This window comes from Colobus angolensis, unplaced genomic scaffold (genome assembly GCF_000951035.1).
Source record: "Colobus angolensis palliatus isolate OR3802 unplaced genomic scaffold, Cang.pa_1.0 Scaffold6, whole genome shotgun sequence".
NCBI lineage: Eukaryota > Metazoa > Chordata > Mammalia > Primates > Cercopithecidae > Colobus > Colobus angolensis.
Window position 1 is genome coordinate 20,551,838 of NW_012119598.1, and position 27,257 is coordinate 20,579,094.

Genomic DNA, 27,257 nt, shown 5'->3' on the forward strand with positions numbered 1-27,257 from the left:
AAAAAAAAAAGAAAGAAAGAAAGTTACAGGAATTGAGGAAACAAGAGAAAGCAGTAGAGAAACATGATTTCCTCCATTTATTCATCAAGACTTCATTGACTATTTGAGTTCAGGCACATTGCTATGCTGAGAATGCATTCAGCATTATCCTGGCTCTCCACAGTTTGATAATATTGTAGAAAAGATAAAAATACAACCAAGTTATCATATTCTTTTTTTTTTTTTTTTTCGATTCTGTCTCACTCTGTTGCCCAGCCTGGAGGCAGTGGCGTGATCTCGGCTCACTGCAACCTCTGCCTCCCGGATTCAAGCGATTCTCCTCTCTCAGCCTCCTGAGTAACTGGGATTACAGGCATGCACCACCATACCGGCTAATTTTTGTATTTTTAGTAGAGACAGGGTTTCACCATATGGGCAGGCTGGTCTGGAACTCCTGACCTCAGGTGATCTGCCCACCTCGGCCTCCCAAAGTGCTGGGATTACAAGCATGAGCCACTGCACCCAGCCCCAAGTTATCTTCTTAATACCACTGGAACATACGCTTAAAAATGGTTAAGATGGCAAATTTTATGTTGTATATATTTTAACACAATTAAAATGAATTTAAATATATGTTTTAAAAAGAGTAAAGATATATAAGTACATAATTACTATATGGTATTACAAATCCTAGCAGGAATGTCATCTATAAAATTGTGTAGGAGCACCAAGAAGTAATCACATATAGCCCCAGTGACAACAGATAATCTTAATAACTGCTTCATAAGCAAAAGCTTTCATATCAATCTGGGAAGGCTGAACTGAGTTTTGTAGAGCAAAAATCTTGAGAGCTCTTGACTGATTTATGGATGAAGAAGGCCAATAGGAATATAGTTTCACCAACATTTCAGCAGCAATCTATTGATAACCAGCCGAGACAGAATAAGCGAAAATATCACAGAGGTTAAAAGACCCAGGAGATGCAAAAGTACATCCGCAGGAAAGAAGAATGGAGGTGACCTGATAGATGATGCAAGAAAGGCGCACGGACTCCTCCTGCTTCACAATGTTGCTTCAAATCAATTCTGGGGCTAATTAATTAGGGTGACTATACAATGCATTGACCAAACCTAGTATTGAGGGTAAAGTGCATGTCTATTAATAATTATCCAGGGCAACTGGGATAAATGGTGATCTTATATATTTGACTCTGGCTGTGGGAATTTGGCCAAGTTCCCTTTGTGAGCTTCCATTTAAATGGGAACTATAACTACCCCAGAACTGTGAGCTTTTAATTTAAAACTATGCGTGTGTGTGTGTGTGTGTGTGTATGTGTGTGTGTGTAAAATGCCAGTTCATTGTAGACAACTGAAAAAATATTATTGGTAAGTAATTAATTAAAATAATCTAGGATCTACCCCAATTCCAACTTTGGCCTTATGCCATTAATATACATTCATTAACGGAAAGTAGAAACGACAGGGTAATCACGACGTTTAGAAGCTGAATGGGTGGGAAAATCTACCTGCACGAGAACATTCTTGATCCATTTCTGCCTGCCAGGGGGCTTCTGCTGCAACTGATGTAAGACTGTAGACCTCTGCATTGTAACAGAGGTCATCCTAAGGGAGTTATCAAAGATGCAGAGCCAGACAGGGCAGACACATCAGGGAATAGCTTTATGTAATTTGTATGTAATATTTGTAATTTGTATACCAAGTAATTTGTATGTTCTTAGGTCTGAACATCGCAAGTGATCCCTTTTTCCATCTAATGGTTTCCTTCACCCCTGCTCCTTGTTTATAATGGCTGTGTGGAGTGGACCTAGGAGAGCAACTGCTGCAAATGAGCAGATCTTACGTTTGTTTTACTCTTGTTTTGTCAGAGGGTCCAAGTGAATGCTGCAAAATTATAGCAAAAAGTAGGTGGACAGTTCACCAAAAATAAGGGAAAATATTATCTTTAGTATTGTAGGTGATGATCAGGTCCTTGAGAGGTCTTGCTATAGACAAGCCAGAAAACATGTACCCACCTCTATTTCAATTTCATTTAGTGTTTATGTATTAATAGCTCAGTTTCAGTTTTCAATATGGCTTTAGGGCTGAAGGCACAATGTAGGCGAGAATACAACAATTAGTAATTTTCTCAATCTGTACTGGTCCTAAAAACCCAAACTTGTAGCCCAAATGTATCTTACAATTTACACACAGACTTCTCTCCTTGTATATACATTACTGTTAAAGGTTTTGTTACTGAGTATCTGATGACCTTGACTTTCAATCACTTGATCTCTCACTGTCTCTGCTTTGCTTAATCTTAATGGAAACAATAAGTTTCCTACTCTCTAGGACAGGTAGAACATGTTCTTAAGAAAATAAAACCCTTTATAAGTAAAAAATTGTAATGAAGTAAACCAGAAATAAGTTTCAGGTTTTGTTACTTCCATTAAATTACATGACCTTAGACAAATCACCTTATTTCTCTGGGCATTGTGTTTCTCATCTACATAATGAAGGGACTAGGCTAAGTCCCTTCTAGTTCTTTTTTTTTTTTTTTTTTTTTTTTTTTTTTTTTTTTTTTTTTTTTTTTGAGACGGAGTCTCGCTCTGTCGCCCAGGCTGGAGTGCAGTGGCCGGATCTCAGCTCACTGCAAGTTCCACCTCCCGGGTTTTTACGCCATTCTCCTGCCTCAGCCTCCCGAGTTGCTGGGACTACAGGCGCCCGCCACCTCGCCCGGCTAGTTTTTTGTATTTTTTTAGTAGAGACGGGGTTTCACCGTGTTAGCCAGGATGGTCTCGATCTCCTGACCTCGTGATCCGCCCGTCTCGGCCTCCCAAAGTGCTGGGATTACAGGCTTGAGCCACCGCGCCCGGCCAGTCCCTTCTAGTTCTAATGTTCTATCATTCCATCATTCTAAAGCCAAGCCCCTCAGACAACCAGGGTATAAGGAAGAAGGTAAGTATTTCTTACACCCTGCAGAGATTTTGAAAAAGAAAAGAAAAAGACTGTTGTTATTTATTCTTGAGATAACTTTAGGTCTCTGGGAAAGCAGGACTAGGCAGATCTTCTCTCTTATGGAGTAATTTTTTTTTTTTTTTTTTCAAGAAAAGACACTATGTGCCTCTCTTGGGTGAACACTTAATTTCCAGAATAAGAATCAATCCCAGTGAAATGAAACATTCATCACAAGTGATAAAACACAAAGGTATTTGTCCCAGCGTTAATAATATATGGCTATATTTAAAGCAACTCTATCGACACGGCAATGACAAGGTGCCATTCTGAACATACAAAGTTTCCAAAGCAACAAGCAAACACTTTCACTGTATAGTGCAGAAGTACATTTTGCACATTTATAAGGCAAACACACACACAAAAGAAGGGGAAAAAAGATACTATGTATAATGGCTGATTTTAGGTGTCAAGTTGACCAGATTAAGGGATATTCAGTTAGCTGGTAAAGCATTATTTCTGGGTGTGTCTGTGAGGGGTTTCTGGACGAGACTGGCCTTTGAATCAGTAGACTGCATAAGGAGGATCCACCCCCAATGTGGACAGGCACCATTCCATTGGTTGAGGGTTCAGATAGAACCAAAGCAGAGGAAAGGTGAATTTGCTCACTCTCTTTACTGAAGCTGAGATGCCCTTCTGCCCTTGGACATCAGAACTCCAGGTTCTCTGGCCTTTGGATTCCAGGACTTGCACCAGTGCCTCCTTGCCCTCCCTCCCAACCCCCATACTTGATTCTTGCACCATTGACTTACACCATTGACTTCCCTGGTTCTAAGGCTTTCAGACTTAGACGGAGCCACTCTAATGGCATCCCAGGGTTTCCAGCTTGCAGATGGCCTGTCCATGGGTCTTCTCACTTTCCATAATCACCTGAGCCAATTCTCCAAATAAATCCGCTCTTATCTCTCTATCTGTCTATCTGTATATATCCTTTGGGTTCTCTCTCCCTGGAGAACCCTTATTAATACACTAGGTAATTTTCTTTAAACCCTCAATGAGAAACTAAAGTAAAAATTCTATGCCTTACATATTTTGAAGAAATAGATAACTTATATTTTGATTTAATAAATATGAATTTAAGTTCTGCAAAGGTAAAATCCTTTTTTAGATTTAAATATCCAAAGTAGGAAGAAGCCTCCAGAATTATTTAGCTTGATCTCTTGCTACTGTGAACGATACCAGAATCTGCTGCATAAAAAACACCTCGGTGTTGGTGCTTAGGAACTGAAGTTTTTGTCCTGGTACCAGCCAAGTGACCTGAGAGAAATATAGGCTTAATTCCTTATTTGCAAAGGAACATGTTTGAATGCCAAATATTATACATTATTAAAGTCATTCCAGATAGGTAGGGATCTGTCTTGCTGAAACAACCATAAGTACAAGGATGATGACAACAAAAGCAACAGACATCCAGAGAAACAAGCTGTGTAAAACGTAACATCAGTAGTGGACGGAGTCACAGTAAAAGGGCTTTCTTAAACTTAATTCTAATCCCTCAATTTAGTTGAAGTCCATTTCTGTCCTCAGTGAAGACATAATTACTAGTCCTCCTTAACTTAAGCCAGAGTTTTCCACACACATAAAGATAGTTATTAGTTATGCTTTCGCTTTCCTTCATTTGCTTCTAGTGTCAAATAGAATTTTTTTTTTTTTTTTTTTTTTTTGAGAGGGAGTCTGGCTCTGTCGCCCAGGCTGGAGTGCAGTGGCTGGATCTCAGCTCACTGCAAGCTCCGCCTCCCGGGTTTACGCCATTCTCCTGCCTCAGCCTCCCAAGTAGCTGGGACTACAGGCGCCCGCCACCTCGCCTGGCTAGTTTTTTTTTTTTTTAGTAGAGATGGGGTTTCACCGTGTTAGCCAGGATGGTCTCAAACTCCTGACCTCGTGATCCACCCGTCTCGGCCTCCCAAAGTGCTGGGATTACAGGCTTGAGCCACCGCGCCGGACCTAGAATTTTTTTTTTTAAGTCACACTTCCCTGTTTGGGGGATGGAAGGCAGAGGAATTGTACTTTCTAGAAATGCCTTCTCTATTTCCAAAAGAGCATTCTTAGAAATGCCAAACTGACTCTGATTAAGAAAGCAAATTGACTGCCAGGTGCGGTGGCTCACGCCTGTTATCCCAGCACTTTGGGAGGCCAAGGTGGGTAGATCACGAGATCAGGAGTTTGAGACCAGTCTGGCCAATATGGTGAAACCTCGTCTCTACTAAAAATACAAAAATTAGCCAGGCATGGTGGCACACTCCTGTAATCCCAGCTACTCTGGAGGCTGAGGCAGGAGAATCGCTTGAACCCAGGAGGAGGAGTTTGCAGTGAGCTGAGATTATGACACTGTACTCCAGCCTGGGCGACAGAGCGAGACTCTGTCTCAAAAAGGAAAAAAAAGAAATGAAAAAGAAAAAAAAAAGCAAACTTACATCCCAGTAAAGTAGAATCATGCAACCAAATTGGTAACATCATTTTTAGATCTATTTGTTTTCCTGAGTATTCTGTACAGTTCGTGTGATTCTTCATACAACATTACCCGACAGTGTCTGGGACTTCTGTCTATAGCTCCCTTTCCTTTCCTACTACAAATTAAGCATCCCTCATCTGAAAATCCAGTATATGAAATGCTCTGAACTCCAAATCTCTTTCAGCACTGATACAACTCCACAGGTAGAAGATTCCACACCTGACCTCATCTACAAACTTTGTTGCATACACAAGATTATTTAAAATATTGTATAAAATTACCCTAGCTTATGTGCATAGGTATATAAGAAACATAAATGAATTTCATGTTTGGATTTGAGTCCCATCCCCAATGTATTTCATTATGTATTTTCAAATATTTCAAAATCAAAAAAAAGAAGAAGAAGAAGAACAGAAATCCAAAACAGTTTTGATCACAAGCATTTTGGATAAGGAATACTCAATCTGTATTGCTACTTAGCCATCAGTCTAAGGGAAAGCACTTTTCCATCAGGGAAAAGAAGGATAAAGAAGCTATTGGCTAGCCTGACCTTGGCCTTTTATTTCCACACATTTTACTACTGTAATCCCTAAAATGTCGAGATGACATTGGTTCCACCAAAGGTAGAGTATATTGGTGGAAATACCAGGTAGAAACAACTATCCAACATTCCTGCCTCACCCCAATCCACACATGGCCTCCCATAGGTCCTCTGAGGCAGGATGACACAAGGCAAATATTTTCTTTAATTAAAGAAATTGTCCCAAACCTTGCTGCCAAGAAGTGAGCCACAACTTTTAGGTAAAAGTAAGAAAACAAACGAAATAACTAGCCTTTTCAGCAAAGCTACAAATATATTTTCAGGCAATGAAATTCTAAAGATTCTATCAACAAAGGAAGCTGGACATTTTCCTGAACACAAAGTTGTGGATATTTTTGGATGCTGGAAAACATGTGATTGCCTAGGAACACAGAAGTATGCCGTGCAAACGTCCCGGGCCCACTGGAAGAGAAAACTCTGTGAAGTCTACAACTGCGATATTTTAAGATACTTTTACAGAATGTACCTAATTATGTCATTCTAAACCTTAAGCCTACATGAACATGTATCAGAGCCAACAGCTTTACATCATGCACACATGTTTAACATCTCACTAACGCTTATGAGCAGGAGAATAAAGTCTTTGTGTTAGTAACAAAAGTATCATACTGCTTCCTTCAGACAACACCCACTTTTGTATAGCCAGACCCTCCAACTCTGAAGCTTTTAATAAGCCACTTGCCCACAAATTAAAAGAGATTCTCCAATTCCATCACTAGAAAAGAATGTGATTTCAGCATCAGAAGAGTAAATAAAATAGTAATCCTAGTGCCATAAATTATGTGTCTTTCATCTCAAAGGACAATAAATAAAGCATCTTTCATCCCTATGAATCCTGAAGCAGTTAACAATTTATACACTAGCATGTGAGAATCAATTGATTCGTCACTGAAAGGCATCCTGCTCTGGGATGCTGTGGTATTCTGTTAATAGCACACACAAGTCTTATTGAAAGATGAGAAGCAAGGAAATGTTACTCCAATGGTTTAATTTTGATTTGAGAGATCTGAGTAGAGGTGACAGGACTCTAATTGCAATTCACTCACAGTAAGAGTTCTCTCTCATTTGAGCTCAAGACTTCCCAGATACAAAGGTATAATTCTTCAAAGGTCATTGCTAGTGTTCCCATTTTTTCTCACCTGGATTATTACAACATACTTTTTTGAAGCAAATATTTACTCAGATCATTCACCTATTGAAATATCTTGTCATTCTTCTTTGCCTAGCATGGAACTTCTTAGTGTGGCATGAAGGGTTCTCGACCTTCTAGCTGTTGATTTTGAAAGATCCTCTACCATTCAATAACCCTGGATGAGTTATTCTCAACCGGTGGGAGAGAAGCATCCAGGGTGAAGATAAGGTGACCATATACCTCACCATTCAAACTGAGCCACCTATGAGAGTGCAAGGAACACGCAACAGTAATATTTACATCAGAACAAGAGTAAACTGGGAATGTCCAAGGCACACTGGACTATGGCTCCCCCAAGTGAAGGGAAACATCTCATCAGAGTTTCTAAAAGGTTTGTGTAGGGGGTCATAAGCAGTTTGATAAAACTTGTTTAATATTCCTGGTGCCTTTGTAACAGAATCCACAGCTGAACGACACATTTCTGGTTGACTTGGCTTCTCCAGAAGACAGAATGAGAGAGCATTACAGGAGTTTTGAGTTTTGAAAGGTTGGATAACACTGTTCTAGAATCAGCATGGCAAAATTCTTTCTGGAAACCCACCAAGCTCTGTGAGCTGCACTTGAAGACATGTGGTCCCACTTCAGCGCTCCTGAAGAGAGCTGGCATGATCAGAAAGAGGAGCTCTTCTCCCAGGCCCTTGTCTCTGGCACCGAATAAACCTCTGGATGGTTGCCAAAGGCTGACAAAGGTTGTATTTTCCTCATTCACACATTAGAGATATAACATCATTGGTGATGACTAGTACTAAGGGCCATATTTTTACATTCCATGCCAAATATGGCATCTCATTAATGAACTAGGCATCTCTCCCTATATTTTAGACCCTGGAGTTAGTTATGATCAAATTGGAAAAATTTCATCTACTGAACTATTGACATCACTCTACAGGTATTTATATTTTTCTTTAAAAAACATATTTTCACTGTAATCCCAGCATTTTGGGAGGCTGAGGCAGGCAGATCACCTGAGGTCAGGAGTTCAAGACCAGCCTGGCTGACATGGTGAAACCCTGTTTCTACTAAAAATACAAAAAATCAGCTGGACATGGTGGCAGGTGCCTATAATTCCAGCTACTCAAGAGGCTGAGGCAGGAGAACTGTTTGAACCCGGGAGGCGGAGGTTGCAGTGAGCTGAGATCACACCATTGCACTCCAGCCTGGGTAACAAGAGCGAAACTCCATCTAAAAAATAAAATAAAATAAAATAAAATAAAACCCATAACCCATATTTTCAAGTACATATTCAATACTGAGACTCTATAGTACCACAATGCCGCAGCAGATTGACTTGGCTTCTGAAAAGTACCTTAAAGCATCCTTTCCCCAGTCTTGGACCCTGTCTATGTGAGAGTTGGTTTTAACTTAAAAAAAAAAAAAAATTGTGACCGGGAGTGGTGTCTCATGCCTGTAATACCAGCTCTTTGGGAGGCGGAGGCGGGCGGATCACCTGAGGTCAGGACTTCGAGACCAGCCTGGCTAACACAGTGAAACCCCGTTTCTACTAAAAATACAAAAAATTAGCCGGGCGTGGTGGCATGTGCCTATAATCCCAGCTACTCGGGAGGCTGAGGCAGGAAAATCATTTGAACCCAAGAGGCAGAGCTTGCAGTGAGCCAAGATTATACCATTGCACTCCAGCTTGGGTAACAAGAGCGAAACTCTGTCTCAAAAAAAAAAAAAAAATTATAATATAAACTCAAATTGGGCTGCACTCTAAGATACATGAAAGCACATACTCACAGAAAATAAGCTGCCTCCAAGTCTGCAAGTCTTAGACTTTGCAAATATTGACAATGTCAGCCTGTAGGAGCCTTTACACATGTACGCATTCAATCAATACATGGATTGACACCTAAGATGGATCTAGAGGCAGTTTAAAAGAGCAATGTTCAAGGATAGTAAGGAAGAATGACTTGTTTGCAGCCCTGGCTTCTGAACACACTGCAGAGCTCAGAATAGAGTAGGTGTTCAATAAATATTTGTTGAATAAGTGTTGAAAGAATACCTATAAATCTTTCTCTTCTCACAATGACTCAAACATATAAAGCAGAATGATAGCCCTTGGGCTAGGAAGGTTGGCCTGTGTGATCTCCCCGTTAGCCTGCCTGATTCCAGGTGGGAAGAAAACAGCTTGGCTGTCTCTGCTTAACCTCAAGCTCTTAGCTTTCCCATAACTTTATTAGATAACTCATCTTTTCCTCACCCAAGACAGATTCAGGAACATACGCATACCCTATGTTGAAAAAGTAGTACTCTGCACAGGAATGACTCAGCTGTAATGACAGGCCATGGATTGGAGAGGGCAGCTGATTTCCAATATTCACCCTTCTGTGGACCTGACGAACCTACTGAGGCCAACCCTAAAAATGCTGACTCTTGCACATTGAGCCTATCTTTGCAAATTAATTGCAGTCCAGGACCACCACAATGCACGACCTCTTCTGTTCCACACAGGGACACTGTGCCTATCCACTCACACATAAAGCTTTCTTGATCAAGTAGAATGAAGGAAAGATCCCTAAGAGTACACAGCTTGACCAGGAACAACTACTACCACCAAAAGAGAAAGCTTAGGTGAGGAGTTCTTACACATCTGGCATTATTTGGGAACAAGGTGTTCCAGATTTACGAATTTGCCAGAGTTTAGGAAATGGCAGACTCTGCGTGAAGAACATATGCAATGGACATGCGATAACTAAGGATGGAAATTAATTACATCTGTGCAAGAAGGAAGTGGGGGCCAGAGAGAGGGCAAGGGAATCAAGCCCTCAAGAGTTCATAAAGAGACTGAGGGGAATTCTGGGTTTTTCAGGACACACAGGGATTTGGGCTGATTTCATGTGAATCTAAAATGACAGAGTGACTCTCCACTAACACTGGGGAATCAAGAAACTTGCAAATTTAGGGCCAGAACCCAGGTGTTTTCAACCAGTCAGCAGCTCTTCCCAAACATCATTTTGCCCTTCACATATGTGATAACATGCTCTACAAAGTTGCCCAAGTTTGAGAGGAATTTTTAGAATATAACTTTTTAAAGGACAGATGTGTGTTTTATATTTATATTTATGTAAAACACACGTATATGTTGTGAGAGAGAGAGAGATGGGGGGCTTTATATAACACGCAGCATGGGTTTTATTTTCTCCCTTCTGCATCTGTAAGCTCATTTCTAATCAGAGAGCCCTTTCACAACACAGGCAGCTGAGGAAGAAGATCGGCCCTTCAGGGCTTCAGGGCGAGCCGGCTTGTTTCCACTTGCTACAGAGGTGAGGAGCAGTGGTGCTGCCAGCTGCCCTGACAGTGACTCCGTCTGCCCTGCCCCCACCATCGCCCCAGGCCGTGCCCACACCTCCCCAAGCCAACCGCTGGGCTTCTGAAGGCACCCTGAGATCCCAAGTGTTACCTGGCAACCGCGCACCTGTGAGCCGGGTCAGCCAGGCAGGTGGTGCTAACCTGTGTGTTCAGGTCTGAGGGCGCCCAATGCGTTTGTGTGCTCCCTCATTACAGCTCACTCCCTTGGCCCAGAGAGAACAGAGCTGATTGTTTTCCTTCTCGGTTTCCTAGAGACAACAGATCCACTGATTAGCTTTCTCCATCAAGCGTTCAAAAAGGCCAAGCTACACACCATAGCATTAACCTCGAACATGGAACTCTTAAGAAAAAGTGCCCAGTTTTATTTGGGGAAAAGATCTCTGCCAGCAAAGCCGACCCTTAATTTGGGAAATTTAAGGAAAGAACTCAGAGTAGTTCATAATAAATTATAGTGCATGTGTGTAAAAAAAGAAAAATATATATGTAACAATTATGCTTTCATTTTGTTTGGTTTTGCTTTGCTTTGATCTCTGTTCTTCCCCACCCCATCGCCACCAGAAGAGGTTCACCTGTCTGAGGAGAGATGATGGCACGGCTCTGGGATGGGCCTCTCTGGCCATTTCAAGGAGCAAGCAGTTCAGAGTTTGACCAGCTGTTACTCTCTACTGTATCCAGAGTTTCCGCTGCTGGCATGGAAATCTGACATTGACCTCACTTCCTGTCTGCTGACCTTGCTCATCTCAGGCACCATTTTCTGGAAGCAGATGAACAACTGTAAGGACAGAGAACTAGGTTGCTGCAGTGCCTCCTCCTTCCATCGCCCCCAGGGCAGTAAGTCTGGGCAGGGAAGGACCCAGCCAAACATGGTTGTCTGTACGCTGCTGGGGCAACCCCAATAAATATTTTGTAAATGTTTCTTTAGTCCCCCTTAGTTCACTAAGAAAAAAAAATTCTGTTCTCATTTTTGCATGTACCATATCACTAGCTTTGTAGTTGTAGGCGTAGATTAAGTTGTATTAGATATCCGACTTCCTTTATTACATTACTCTAATTATCTCTTCTTTTCACTGCCTTTATTTGTTCCCCAGTCGTTTCTGTCCTCTCTCATTCTCCCTGCATGTTACTTTTTGTCTTAATCCATTACTTTTTGCTGTACTGTCTCTTCCATCCCATCCAACCTTATCCCATGGACTGTGTGGCCTGAAAATGTCCAAATTAGGTGTTTATACCTCTGTAAAAAGCATTTTCTGAATCACTCTGCTGGTTCATAAAGGTACAGTATAAAGGAAGCCAAACGGTAAAGTCAATCAGGAGCCCACTGGCTTCCAAAGACTTTTTATGAGTAGGCAATCTTCGATTTAAAGATACAAATACTGGTTGCTTTTGTTCTAATCAGTTCCATTTTTTGTGTTCAGGTGGTCATTTCCGAATCACCTTATTCCCTTAAATATTTCATTGTTAAACTTCGCCCCTGAGAGTGCTTGTTCTCCAGTTACTTTACACATACTAATTCCAGGTTAAATCCTCACGGGCTCTGAGCTGCCAGAGGTAAGGTGAGATACTCCTCAGAGCTCCTTTAAAGGATCTGAGCACAGTGATGTGAGATTGCAGGTGACTTTGAGATTCTTCCACCTTTTCTTGCTTCCAGTCTTCTTACAGATACTCAGATACTTTCCTGTAGTCAATAAAACTGCTGTACTGCTACTGTTGATTTTTCAAATGTGTTACTTTTTAAAAATTTTCAATGTGGGAATGGAATACCAAACAAACTTTTTTTTAAGAAAACTAAATCTCTCCCTTCAGGGATCTTTTATAATTTACTTTGTTTCCCAACACTGGGATTTTACAAACCTGTTTCTGGCTTACAACCTCACTTGGAGAAAGAAAACCTCCAGCTTTTGTTGATAAGGTTGATTGTGTTTTGAGTTTTCTTGTTTTAATAAGAAACATTTACATATTTTATGTGCTATATATATATATATATGAAAGAAATCATTAGCAGTGCCCAAAGTTAATAGCCTAAGAATGTGTAGCATAATATACTGCAGTGTCACTGATAGAGTGAAAAAGATTTAACATAGGACTCAGGGGGAGAAAGTAAAAACAGTATGAAACTATTACTACTCCAACTAGTTTTGAAACAGCTCAATGTGAAACCAACCAGAAAATGATCATCCCACAACCATAAATATAAAGCACTAAAAAAGACAAAAGCTCTCCGGCATTGTGAAAAAATCCATAAATAAAAAGCACCCCCAAAGCATTTGCTGGCAAAAGTATTTAGTGAGGCAATAAAAAAGAGTATTTGTTTTCTTTATATTAAGTGATTTTTTATGGAATCTGTACAATTAAACACTACATAAGAACACCAGAACTGGAGTTTGCGTTTGCACCTAATTTAGTATAGAATCAGGAAGATGCAGAATCTGAAGAGGCGACGGGCCTTACACTGTACAGTCAAGGTTACTTGTAGTGTTTTGTTAAGTAAAAAGTGTCCCATACTGAAAAACAAAAAATCATTTTTTGAATGTACATGTATACACACTGACACACAATATGAAAATGAGGTTCTCTTTTAGAGCTTTAAATTTAAGTATAAGAGTTGCATTCTGAGGTTGATAGCTCTACTCCAAAAGGCAATCCTATCAGGCCTATCTTCCTATCAGATATCTTTTAGTTAAGGAAGATATGATCTTATTTCATTTTGTTGATATTTATTAGGCTACATAAGAAAGGGAGATTTTTCTTTAAGAAGTTGTCAGCTGAAAGGAAGACACAATGGACCTCAGCACTAAGCCCTAAGCACTCAGAATAAGTAGCAGCAAATTAAAGAATAGATGTGATAAATTAGACACAATACCATCTTCATTTAGTAAGTTAAAGACTTCCACATCTTAATAAAACATCAGGGACCTTGATGTCGATAATGAACCTAATAATGCTAATCATAACATTAGTATTACCTGATACATGTTTTGTCCCTTGATGAGTCCAAATGACTACAGTGGATGGATCAGCAGTTTCACCCCTCACATTCATTCTGTGGTGTAGAGATAATTATGGCCCCCAAATGGACAGAACCGCTGGTGATGAAGGCACAGTGACAGAGGTTGGCATAACTTTTGCCTCCACCCCAGTATCATTTACAAAGGACTTGCTGGTGCAATGTCAAGTGGAACCATGTGCACTTCCAATGACTAGACTCTCCTGAGGAAATGCAAAAGGGAGGCATTATCACTGCTAGTTTGGACCATATGCAGTTTCCAATAACTGTCTTAAAAATTACCCACATGGGCCAGGCAAGGTGGCTCACGCCTGTAATCCCAGCACTTTGGGAGGCAAGGAGGGCGGATCACCTGAGGTCGGGAGTTCGAGACCAGCCTGACCAACATGGAGAAACTCCATCTCTACTAAAAATACAAAATTAGCCAGGTGTGGTGGCGCATGCCTGTAATCCCAGCTACTCGGGAGGCTGAGGCTGGAGAATCACTGAACCCGGGAGACGGAGGTTGTGGTGTGCCAAGATTGCGCCACTGCACACTTGCTCACAAGTGTGAAACTCCATCTCAAAAAAAAAAAAGAAAGAAAAGAAAAGACCCACATAGATAGCAATTTCATGTGGGTGCAAACTAATAACTGACAAACTTAATACAGGACTTGATCCATTGAGAACAGTTTGCCTGTTGCAAAAGGGGGGTTCTTAACTGGTCCAACCCTATTTGGTTTTTCTTACAAATCTTTTCTCTCTGAGAATGAGAGCAATTTGGGGAATGTACCCCTGGTTATACCAAAGATTAAATCAAACCATGTCACTTTAGAATTTACAAAGAACTTTTATGATATTAGGCTCTGTAACCTCACAACAATCCTTTGAGATCATTATTGCTATCACCTTTTTGGAGACAGGAAACTGAGGCAAAGAGAAGTTCAGTGACTTGCCAGAGATCACAGTTACTTAATGGTCAAGCCAGGATTCAAGTACAAACCTCCTGTTTCAAAATGCAGTGTTCTTTCCACTTTATTCCAGTGTCTATATCAGTCACTGTGAATGCCTTTTAAACATCTACAATGTGGAACGTACCATGATCTGTAATGACTGCACATGGAGGGAGGTGGATCAGGGAAAGTGCACACTGAAAGCTGATTCCCAGGTTCCAAATCTATGTATCGGAGAGGATTTCCCCTGTATCAGCAAAAATAGGGCATTCTTGAGGTGAAATGGGGTTTAGAGGGAAAGACCATAAGTATAAGTTTAAGCTCAGTGTTTGAAATTTTATAGCCTATCTTGGAGGTGGCCAACAGTGAGAGCGCTCAGGAAGGAAGTTGAGAATTGGGATGAGATTACCACAGGAAGATGGATGAGATCAACCACAGGAAAAAAAAAAAAAAAAAAAAACAAGGGGAGGAAGGCTGTGAATAAAATATCAGGGGAACACAGAGTGTGGGGAGGAACACATATATTCAGAAAGACAGAAAAAGCGAAGTCTTATTTCAGAGAGTGGAAAAATTAGTCTTGAGATGGGACAGGACACTACATCCCCAAAGATAAAAAGAAAAGACAATGGAATGTAGTAACCGCATAAGGAAATTGTGACCCTGAAGGAAGAAGAATTGAGGACATGCATGTTGGATAATCCCAACTTTCTCATTAACGACAAATGAAAGAGATGGATTTCATGTTCTCAAGAGTAACGTTTTGGGATGGCTACTGCAGAGGAAATTAGAAGGAACTAGAGATAAATAAAAGCAAATGTGCTCAGTAGGGAGGACCTAAGTGTTTTGAGCGAATTTGAGTATGTAGTGGAGAAATGATCATAGTTACTGGGAAATTATCCCAAGGGTAGAGAAATAGAAGAATTTAACCAGGTTTAGGAAATAAACAAGAAACCTACACTATAAGGTAAAAAGAACGAGAGGAATTATAATATGACTTGACAAGTTAGCTAAGATGGCTAAACATGCAGTCTAAGCTATGTAGGCAAGAGAGAATGGAAATTAAAAAAAAAGATTCCAATAAATCAGGTTCAGTAGGTATGGGAGGGGGCAGAGTATGGAAATATAATCTGTGTGTTGATTTGGTAGTCTGGACATGTAATCTCAAATTTTCCACAGTTTTTACCCCACCCACTTTCATTTTCAGCTATTTATTTCATCTGCCTGTCCCTTGAGAACATTTGAGTTTGTAACTATTTGTCAAAACTTTCTCCATTCTTTACTCCTCATTATCTCCTAAATACCCTTTGTATTAGCTTCCCGTAGTAGCTGTAAAAAATTAGCACAAACTGGACAATGTAAAACAATAGAACTTTATTCCCTCACAATTCTGGAAGTCAGGAGTCATAAATCAGGGTGTTGGTAGGACCATGCTCCTTTTGGAGGTTTAAGGGGAAAATTGTTCCTTGCCTCTTGTCAACTTCTATTGGTTGTCACAAGGATGTGTCTTTGGGGCCACCATTCAATCCACTTCATACTTCAACCTATCTTCTAAGCACATCCACTCCAATACACACACACAATGCCACTTAACCAATCTTCACTAATAGCACTGATGTCTTCCTAATTTTTCATTATAAAGCTTTGGTTTTCTTGAGGTTTTCTACAGTATTGCACACCATTAATATGTGTCTGCAGATGTCTGCAGACATTGCCTTGCTACTTTCTCTGCTTTCCATTCTTCATGCCATTCCTGTTGGGCTCATTTGTTAATACCATCTACTCCCCCATCCTCTTAAATGGTGATGTACACCAGAGGGCTCCCTCTTCTCTCCTCATTTTTTACTCTCTGAATAAAGCCACACTCACAGTTTCAACTACATATCTGTGTTCATTATGCCCCATCCATATCCAACCCTGACTTCCTGCTTGATTTTTACACTAGCACCACCCAATGGAACTCGCTGTTATGATGGACAAATTCTGTATCTTCACCATCCAGCACAGTAGCCACTAGCCACATGTAGCTATTGAGCACTTGAAATGTGATCAGTGCTTAAATTTAAGTAGCCACATGTTGTATTGACTACCTTATTGGATAGTGCAAATCTAGTCTCCTCTACCCTACATGTCAGTTCTAGTGAATTTGTTGCCAGTCACACTATATGTCTTTCTACATACTCTTCTCTTTGCTTGGATAAGTCACCATTTATCCTTCAGGACTCAGCTCATCTGTGAAGTCTTTTTAACAACTCCAGGTTGAATTACTTGACCCTACTTTTGTCTTTCCACAACTCATTTTCAATAATGTATTTATATATAAATACATAATTTTAATTTTATATGTTTGTATCCATTTCCCTCACTACACCATGAACTCCTTGAAGAACAAGGGGTTCTATCTTAATTTGTTCTGCACTCTTTACAAGCCAACAAGGACCTAGCACTTGTTCATTAAATCAGTAAAAGAATTGAGTGACTGCATTTTGCTTAGAAGTCACCCTGCATTGTCTTAGAGATAAAGCTTACCAAGCTGCAAATTCTAAAATACAAGGGGCTTCCACCCCCTTACATAATTTCCTCATGAGAATGGCCAGGTCAGGACAGTTCAGGAAGCTTTTAAATCTGTGCATTAGATGATAGAGAATCTTGTTTTCCTTTGTTTTGGTTTGATCTTAGTTTTAGTTTTTAATGTGTTACACTTTTAGGAGACTTAAAAACTAGAAGTTAACATGGCTAACTGGGCACATGAGCCATTTGGCTGTCACCCTTCATGCTTAAAGTGCAAATCATTCTAGGAATCACTCTTCTGTGGAATCTGAAATACAGTCATTCGGAGAATTCCACATAGTGATGCATGATTTTTCAAAAATATGCTTTTAAGAAAACAGAGCTGACATTTTTTTGCTAGAGGAGGAAAGGAGAGAAAAAGAGAAATTCTGCTCTCATTTTGGCCATAGGATGTGCACAGGGGTGTGTGCATCTGTCAATGGGGTGAAGGACAGCATTAGTAAAGGGTTAGGCAGGCATGCCGACTGTAGAGAAGGCAACTCATGGAGGCTTTTTCTGTTTCTGTGTATTCAACCCAGCCTTCATTGCCTATGGCTGCTCTTTTTATGAAAATTGGCGCATATTTAACTGCTATAGCTGTTGGCATCTAGGCTTAGTTTTACCCACAAAGGAGGCATTCATTCACATTTTAGCTATCATTTCCTTTAAAGCTTGCAAGTACAAATGGTACCCAATCTAAACCGGTAAGGCACGACCAAATAAATATATCCCCTGAATACCCCAAACACAGGGTATCTAGAAACATAGTGGTGGTACTTACTGAAAGTGACATTAACTACAAACTTAAAATTTTCCTTCCTAAGTATATAGAAAAGCCAAATAATCTTTGTGAAGAAGGTAGGGAGTAGCAATTCCATTAAGATATTACAAGGAAAAAAAAAAGCTTTAGTCCCATTTTGTCTATTTCAAGCTCCATTTTATTCATATTGTAACTTAGAGAATCATTCAGTGAAATAGAGTGGGAGGAAGAATATGGGCTACATTTCCTTGGAACTTTAGATACATTTTTCTTTCCTGTTTTATCTATGCATGCAGGCGACATCTCCTTAATGAGAGTCTTCAAACTTCTTTGCCTTTTAGAAGTATCTCTGCTGTGCCCTGGGACACCCGTCACTGATTTTAGCTTTTAAATGTGCTCACGATATAAAGTAATTTTTTCCTTAGTGCTAGTCATTGTTTTACCTGTCTTAATGGGAATTATGAGTTTGATTAATGGGTGGAAAGATTTGGTCCTTGTTAGAGTCCTTATCTCTATTCCTCCCTGCTGCATGCTGCTTCCAACAGTCTCTGAATACTTAAGAATAATATCTGCAAATGAAGACTAAAATAAGAGTAAAAATAAAAGTTGATCCATGGATTGTTTATCCATGGTCCTGGCATTAGTGGTGACCATTTATATTAAAAGAATTCATAAATATATGCATACATTCAGTCATACATTCGTGTATTCATTCAACAAACAATAGGCATTGTGCTTGGCACTGAGAAGAGTCCGGAGTGATTTTAGGTTCTACTAAATGAAAACAAGACAGTGGGCAACCAGTTAGCTTTACATTATATGATAATGAAAATGGATATGGGGAGGGAAGTAAGCATGGAAGGTTCTGTCTGTTCTGTTTTAATTTGGTTGCTGCCATGTATACTTAATCAAGTAGATAATCAGGAAACACCTGTGTTCAGTGAATTAATAAAAATGTATGACACATACTTCTGATGAAACAAATGACCAATCTTAGAATCCACAGGTGCTATAAAAATAACCACAAATAACCAGGCAACTAGTCCCATCATCACTGGGAGTGCATGCTTTGAGTCAAACATGGCTATTTATCACCCGAGTAGCTCTTAAAGGTGAAGTAATGCTTGTGGGTTTACTCATGAGCGCAAGGAAGAAGGATTACTTAAAAACATTAGGTATTTAGGTGTGAGAAGTAAATTAAAACACAAGATTTCAGTAAGATCTTTGACTTGATTTACCTAATGAGTAGAAATGCGCTATTTGGGCAGGTCTATCCCTCCATGTGCATGTATGAAACCAGACAAGTACGCGAATTTCTTTTGTCTTTGGAGTAATCAAGTAAAATAATATTCTATCACTAGAATGGCACTAATACTAACTCTTTGGAAAACAGTGTATTTTTTCTCCACTTGGGCAAAATATGAGTAAGTTAACTAAAATAAGCTGGAAAATATTCCTGACTCGTTCAAATGCAATCTGTGAGCTCCAAAAATAAATAAAGATTGCTCCTAAGAAGTCTAGAACATGATAGGATGCAAAGCAGTGGTAACAGATTAAGTACTCTGATGCTTCCAAACATCTGAATCAGCCTGTTCTGCCTGGTTAACATGAAAATAAGATGTGAGCAAAGATCTTAAATTGTAACTTTTCTCACAGGTCCTCAGATTGGAAATTTTAAAAATACAGTCGATGAAATTTAAGTAGTGATCATTGGTGTGTGTGGGAGAGGGTCATTGACAAATGAAACATATTACAAATTAATATTTCATACTTGCTGATGGGCCAGATACACTTAATAGCACTGCTATTAAAGGAATAAAGATTATGCTTAATTATAAAATAAATATATTCTGCTTAATCATACACATGCATAGGTACCTACACATAAAAAAGATTCATGCACGTGCTGTCTCTCTCTCTCTCCTCCCAGCCCCTCACCAACGTCTCATCTAATCCTTAATAAAGAGGAATTCGAGCCCAAATGACAGTGAGTATAAAATTGATTACAAAGCAAAATTTTCAGGTGATGCAGCCCGGGAAGATGTAAATGTTTCGCAGGAATTATGATGTCATTTATGTTTCTGCCCAAAGGAGGGCCCCATTTCAGCTCAATCCCAATCAGGAAGTTATTCTTCACATCAAAGGAACATATTTTATACATGGCTGGGTAGAACACAAAGCATTTAGATGCTAGAGAGCTAGAGCAGAAGGGCCGTATACACTGAGATGAGCAAATTTCTGTGATGATAATTTCTTCCTGGAAAAGGATTTCATCACATGGCCCTGGAAGAGGAAAATGCCATTTTAAAAATATTCTTAACAGCGGACTTTGAGTAGATGCAAAAGCTGAGAGTTGCAATTTTGTGGAAATAGCAATAAACTGACCCCAGCTGGAGAGTGAGAGCTCATGTGAACCTATATCAGCCTAGACAGCTGCGATAAGCTGAACCTCAGCCTATTCTCATATCTGTAAAAATAAATGCTTATTTTTTTTACTCACTGAGATTTTTATGATTATTTGTTATGCAGCAGTAGCTAACTGATACAGAAAGAATAACTATCTTCAAGTATATGAAGACATTTTCTTTCTTTCCTGGAGATGAGAAAATGCTAGAAAAGATTCAGGTTAAAAATAAGAAAGATTAGTATTGTCAGTACCTTTATATGAGAGTTTCAATAGTGGGAAAGATAAATGCTGAAGACTTAGCGTCTAGAAAGAACAAACAAAATGATCTTTGTTCCTTCATATGTGTTGATTTCAGACATAAAGTCACAGATAAGTTTATAAAAACAGAAATGCCATTTGAAGCTCTTTCAGTTTCTAAAAATAGATAAGAAATGTGTCCTTTACAGTGAGCTACTCTACCACAGCATAGAGGGTCGATCTAGTACTTTTGTTAAGACATACGGTTCATGTTGGTCCTCATTAACTTGAATCTAGTTTCTCAGAACAAATATTCTCTTAAGAAATGACAGACAGGCTGGGTGCAGTGGCTCATGCCTGTTATCCCAGCACTTTGGCAGGTCGAGGTGGGCAGATTACTTGAAGTTAGGAGTTTGAGACCAGCCTGGCCAACACAGCAAAAGCCTGTCTCTACTAAAGATACAAAAATTAGCTGGGCTTGGTGGTGCACGTCTGTAATCCCAGCTACTGGGGATCACACCACTGCACACCAGCTTGGACAATGGGGAGTGAAATTCCATTTAAAAAAAAAAAAAAAGAAGAAAGAAAGAAATTACAGAGAAACATCCCAAAACTAAAATATTAAACTTTTAATTAAACTAAACTTTTAGTTAAATTGAAAGATTTTACTGTTTCAAATTGTATATTGATGACAACCAAGAATCTCTGGCAAATAAATTTGCTTATATTTGCAAATATAGAGCATATTTGTTAAGGCTCGTTCTAGAGTCAGATAAAATAAATTCAGATCTCAGTTCTGACATGGATTAGTCATGGTGCCTTTGTAGCAAGTTGGTTTCTGAGTTCCGGTTGTCTATGAAGTAGGAAATTACATGTAATAAGTAGTTAACAAAGAGAAGCCCCTCCATTATCATAATCAATACCATCATAATCATCATCATCATCACCACCATCATCAGAAGTTTAGGGGAAGATGAGATAGAATCAAAGCTGTGCCTTACAAGATGAATTTAGCAGGAGTATGCAGAATGAATTGGACCGAGTGAGCAAACTAGAAACACTAATGGTTTTATTTAGAATATTCCTATCTTTGTCTTCACCCTCTTGAGATATCCCACACACCCACACACATCAGAGGTAGAGTGGAAATCCTAATAGTAAAACACATATAAGGCAAGGCTGGCACTTTTGCCTGAAGTACGTAACAGCCAAAGATGCAGGCTGAAACATTCCCTATGCCCACTTTGCTCAGGAGCTCAGCACTGGCTAATGGACAGACAGACTCCAGGCTCGTGCCTAGAGCTCTTGCCCTCAGCACTCCCTTGTGATGCTCCCGCATGGTTTCTTTGCTGCCTATGCTCCCGGCCATCTGTTACAGTGGCATCACGCCAGCTTACAGGATAGCTTGCTGGCTTTGCCGAAGCCCAGAGGCCAAGGAAAGGGTTTAGACAAGGAGCCCTTACAAAACTCTCAGGAGTGCCTGAAGAGAGCCTCTCCCTTTCCCCATACACCAAGGCTGAGAGTGGTTTTCTGCTTCACAACATTTTATCTCACCTGTTCATTTAACCAGTTGGGTCTCCAATCTAAATCTTGAAATCTGGAGAGGAGAAAAACATGAACCATGTGTAGGTACCTGTGGCTGCCAAGCAGACAGGTGGTGTTATTGCCTGCTTCTTGGCAGGACTAACGGGAAGCAGCAGGGTTTCCATCAATACTCCGCTAGAGCCTCGTCTAATTCCCCAGTGTTCTCCTTTGTTACCCATGATTCCTCCCTCTTTTCCTCAGCCATTACACTATCTATAAGATCTAGCAAAGATGTGCTTGTTTGACTTGTTTTCCAGCTCTATGCCTACTAATTTATATGAAAAATATTAAAACCTATCCACACAAGTTATTCTTATAAGACGTGAGAAAAGACATTTAAATGCAACCGGTGTTTTAAACTAATGCTTTATGTGAGACTGAAAGATGTTTTATAACTACATTTAAAGTCATACACTGCTGCAGTGAATAGAACCAAAAGAGTAAAAGTCAATTGGAAATTAATACAATAAAAATCTTCAACCTAATGACCAAGAACATTTTCAGTTCATATTCAATTATTTATTAGCTTTTTTAAAAAAAAATAGGCTGGGCATGGTGGCTCACACCTGAAATCCCAGCACTTTGGGAGGCCGAGGTGGGCGGATCACCTGAGGTCAGGAGTTCAAGACCAGCCCAGCCTACATGGTGAAACCCTGTCTCTTCTAAAAATACAAAAATTAGCTGGGCGTGGTGGCATGTGCCTGTAATCCCAGCTACTTGGGAGGCTGAGGCAGGAGAATCACTTGAACCCGGGAGGTGGAGGTTGTAGTGAGCTGAGATCATGCCACTGCACTCCAGCCTGGGTGACAGAGTGAGACTCCATCTCAAACAACAACAACAACAAATAAATAAATAACAGAAAATTCACTCAAATGTCTAGAGCATGTGGTACTAATAAGTACAACGAAAACACTTTGGATAGTCCCAATAACAGATATGTGCACCTATATTAGGGAGAAAACATAGAGACAACTGGAGTTTAAATCTTACCTGATGATAGAAGAATGTTGGTTTTCTAGGCCAATATGCACTCATTCATTCATTCAGCAACTAGGGACTGGGCATCTACCAGATGTCAGTCACTGAACTAATGTTTAATAATAGGAAAGAAATCATTCAGAACATCTCCCATCAAGGATTTCATTATCTAATGTCATATGTGATTATGTGACCAGACAAACATAAAGCAAAGAACAAATGTAGTGATTGGGATATAGACAGGTATTATCAGAGTGCTTACTCCATCCCAGAGGGACTTAGAAAAAACTTCCTGGAGAAGATAAAAGACAGTTTTCGTTCAAAATTTGAATACATAAGGCACAAGAAGAACTAGATATTACTAGTCTTTACTTAACAGGTTGAATAATTCTGCGCTATTCACTATTCAAATGTTGCAAAATTTCTGGGTCAGATTAAAAAAGAATCTATGAAAAGGGAATAATTCTTGTTCTCTGTCACCAGAGAGTGGATGTAAAAACCAACAAAGATAAAGGATGTGACAATACTTAGGAAAGCGTACAGCACTGTATAACTGAACGTTATGATTATTATTTACCTGTGGTATTCTTTTTCATCTACCTGAGAATCAAAACACAAACACAAAAACCAACAAAAAAACCTGCAATAAATGTGCAGAGTGTTCTCTGCTTATCCATTTCAGAGGTGTAGTTTTCTAAAGATTATGAAATCACAGCACCAGCAGAGGCTTTGCAGGAGGATGGGGGTCTGGTTGTTCATTTCCCTGGCTTCAGAGGAAGGACAGAGTCCCACATAGTGGCCAAACTGTCCCATTTATCCCAATGCTGGCAAGGCTATTTTCCTCTCCAGAAAACTCCTCCATGCCAGAATGCATCATTGTTCACATTAAGAGTGGGATATACAATATAGGAAAAGTTGCAGATGCTGACTATTGCTCTGGCTTCTCAGGAAACAAACAACAAACAAGACTAAGTTTCAGGTTCTTGAATGCAGATGATTACAGTTGATATACTTTCTTCTAAATAACCCAAGTTGCCTCCTGACACTCAGTTTAGAGTCAAAGAATGAGTCCTTCTGAAAATATATCTAGTCCTTCTATGAGTAAAAGTCACTCAGAGGTTTATAGTGGGTAAAGGAGAGGAAATGGACAAAATAGAAAACAGACGTAATATTGTATAGTATATTGCTACTGGCCACAGGGGCAGAAGATTTAGATTCCAGACCCAACCTAGTCACTGCTTTGCTGTGAAAACATCTTTCTATAAAACATTCAATGGGAACTTCATTTCTTCATCTATTACATAAAGGGAATAGACCAAGGAATTCCCAGGCTTCCTTCCAGCTTTGGATTCTAAATCTTGAACCAAGATATTCCATCCACAAGCTGTGCCACCCATAGGAGTAATGGTTTCTCCTACCAGTCTCATTGACCCATGAAGGCTTTCTAATGCTCACGAGAAGCCCATAGGGGACTGTAAATCTCTACGAATAATATGACAAATTTTCAATTTCTGTCATTTATAAACTTTTAATTAACTCTCATTGATAAGGATCTTATTTAAAGATTATTGCCTCCTATTTAAAGAGGTGAAATGATTAACTTTCCTAAAATGTCTGATTTTTTGCTTCTTTCAATTACTGCCTAGTACTATTGGTATTAATTTTTCAGAAGCAAAACAAACATAGCACTTTTCTTTTTTAGAGTGTCCAAGAAGACTTAAGTTCTTGAATTCTATTTGTGTCAACATTTAGGATTAGCTATTTCCCAGAAGGTGGGAGGGGGATGATATTTTAACATCTAAATATTTGAAACAAGAAATAAGTGAGTTGATTCACATAGATGTATGTATCATTCGCAAACATGTACATATATTTTCCCTGATGCACGATCTCAGTAAAATATCAGAGAGAAAAAATGTCAGACATACATAGCATAGCAATCAAGGGCTAATGAAGATCCAGGTATTAAATCAATTAAGAAGTATCAAAAGCTACCTAATCATCAAGGAACAAAATTGGCACCACAATATGTAGTGAGTATGGGAAAGCCTAATTTACTAAACATACCCTGCAGTCACATAATTGCATGTAATTTTACCAGCATAATTAACTAATTTAATTACCACTTCTCAAGTGCATCAATTATTGACATTACAGAGTTTTCAGACAGCAGAATTACTGTGTGGTACATCCAGAGAATGCAAAATGCCTTGTACGCCTATTTTCCCAGTCACAGTCAACTACCGAAGAGGAATGTGAAGTCGGAGGTGGAAATAAGTCCTGTCCTGGAAGACTCAGTTGGAGGGCAGGTTTAAAGATGGAACGACTCAAATGTGTCTGGCAAGAGGCAGAGAAGGGGAGGAAGTCCCAAGACTACGCCCTTCAAAGCAGTTCTTTGCAAGGGTGCAGACAAAATACGCAAAGCTCAGTCAGAAAAAGCAATAGAAGGCTCTAATTTAAAAAATATATATATGCAACAGCAATTCAAAATGTGCCTAAGAATACTTTCATAAAGAAAAGGAAATAAAAGAAACAGAAGTTTGAAGCAACAGTTTATGAAAAAACAGAAGCTTGCTCTTGAGAATAAGGTTTTTCTATTTTATATCCTTTTTCTTTAATAAGTGTTGCTCAAACATGTAACGTAAGGGATCTTCCTGGAAAACTGCTTGAGCTCATCAAGTCAGAGAGATGTCGTTTCACGGCGGTTTTTACAAAAGGTGGGGGGCAGTATCAATCGAGAAATGTCATCATGTTATAAAAGTTGTGACCGTGAATGGCTGAAAGTTCTAAGCGCTATGGCACGGTTTTCTGTTTCTTTTCACATTGCCCTCCTGTACCTGACCTTTGTACAGCTGCTTCATACTGTGTGGAGGTGGCTGAACTGTGAAATAATGTTCACATTAGCAAGGCATTTTAATGAGACAATTTAATATGGAATAAAGGATGGGAGACTAACATGTCTTTCTTACCTTTTGAGTCCTTGAATATCTACATTGTCTTCAGATTTAAATCACAATTTTTTAAGTCCATTATTAACTCTGGAAAAAGAAAGAATTTCTTACTTCCATCTTTAAGGGTTTGCCTATTGTATTAATTTTAAATGACTTAGTCAAGAAATTTAGAGATGAGCTCAAAGAAAAGAAAATTGGGCCAGTGTAGTGACTCATGCCTGTAATCCCAGCACTTTGGGAGGCTGAAACAAAAGGCTTCCTTGAGTCCAGCAGTTCAAGACTACCCTGGGTGACATAGGGAGATCCCATCTCTACAAAAATTTAAAGTACTGCCAGGCCTGGTGGCATGTGCCTGTGGTCCCAGCTACTCAGGAGGCTGAGGAAGGAGGATCATTTGAGCCCAGAAGGTCAAGGCTGCAGTGGGTTGTGATCATGCCACTGTACTTCAGCCTGGGCAACAGAGCCAGATTCTGTCTCAAAAAAGAAAAGAAAAATATGTTTTCACTCATGGTTGGAAATCAGGTTATATTTTAAAGACCTGATCCATATATTGAGAGAAACTTTCAGAGCTTGGGAATAAGTGGTTGCAAAGGAATCAGGCTGGATTTTCCAAGGATAATTTCTGTGAATCGTGCTTATTTACCTTATATAATAAACTTGTTGAAACTGAAAGTTGGTGATCTAGAATTATTACTTCACCCTTGGCATGTGTCATTAAGAAGGGTAAAGTTGTCAATTGCATGAAGTTCTCTACATCCCCACCACTTACGCTATATTTTTTTCATAACACTTCTTCCTCCCTCACCACCTCTGAACGTCACAGAGCTCTTTTTCATCTTCTCTTACCTTCTACTGTAAATTGGCTTGACTTTAAGTCAATGTATTATGTCTCCTAGGGGTATTTAATGTAAGCTTCCTCCAAAATTTTATATGTAAACTTTAGGCCTTTAGAAATGATTATGAGTTTTTAATATATTTCTAGTATTAATAATCAAGTAAGAAAAGGTAATTTGGGGGGTGACCGTGGATAGGTGGGGAGACGAACTTATCGGCCCATCTAACACCTTATTAGATTAGAAATTCTCTTCTTCTGAGAAAGGTTTTTTCTAGTCTTGGTTCATACCACTGTGAATAAAGCTTACTGATCTTCTTCAGCCCTGATCCAGTTCCCTACTAAATGTATTAATATAGCCCACAAAAGAGTCAATAGGCCCGGTGCAGTGGCTCACACCTGTAATCCCAGCACTTTGGGAGGCCAAGGGGGTGCATCATTTGAAGTCAGGCGTTCAAGACCAGCCTGACCCACATGG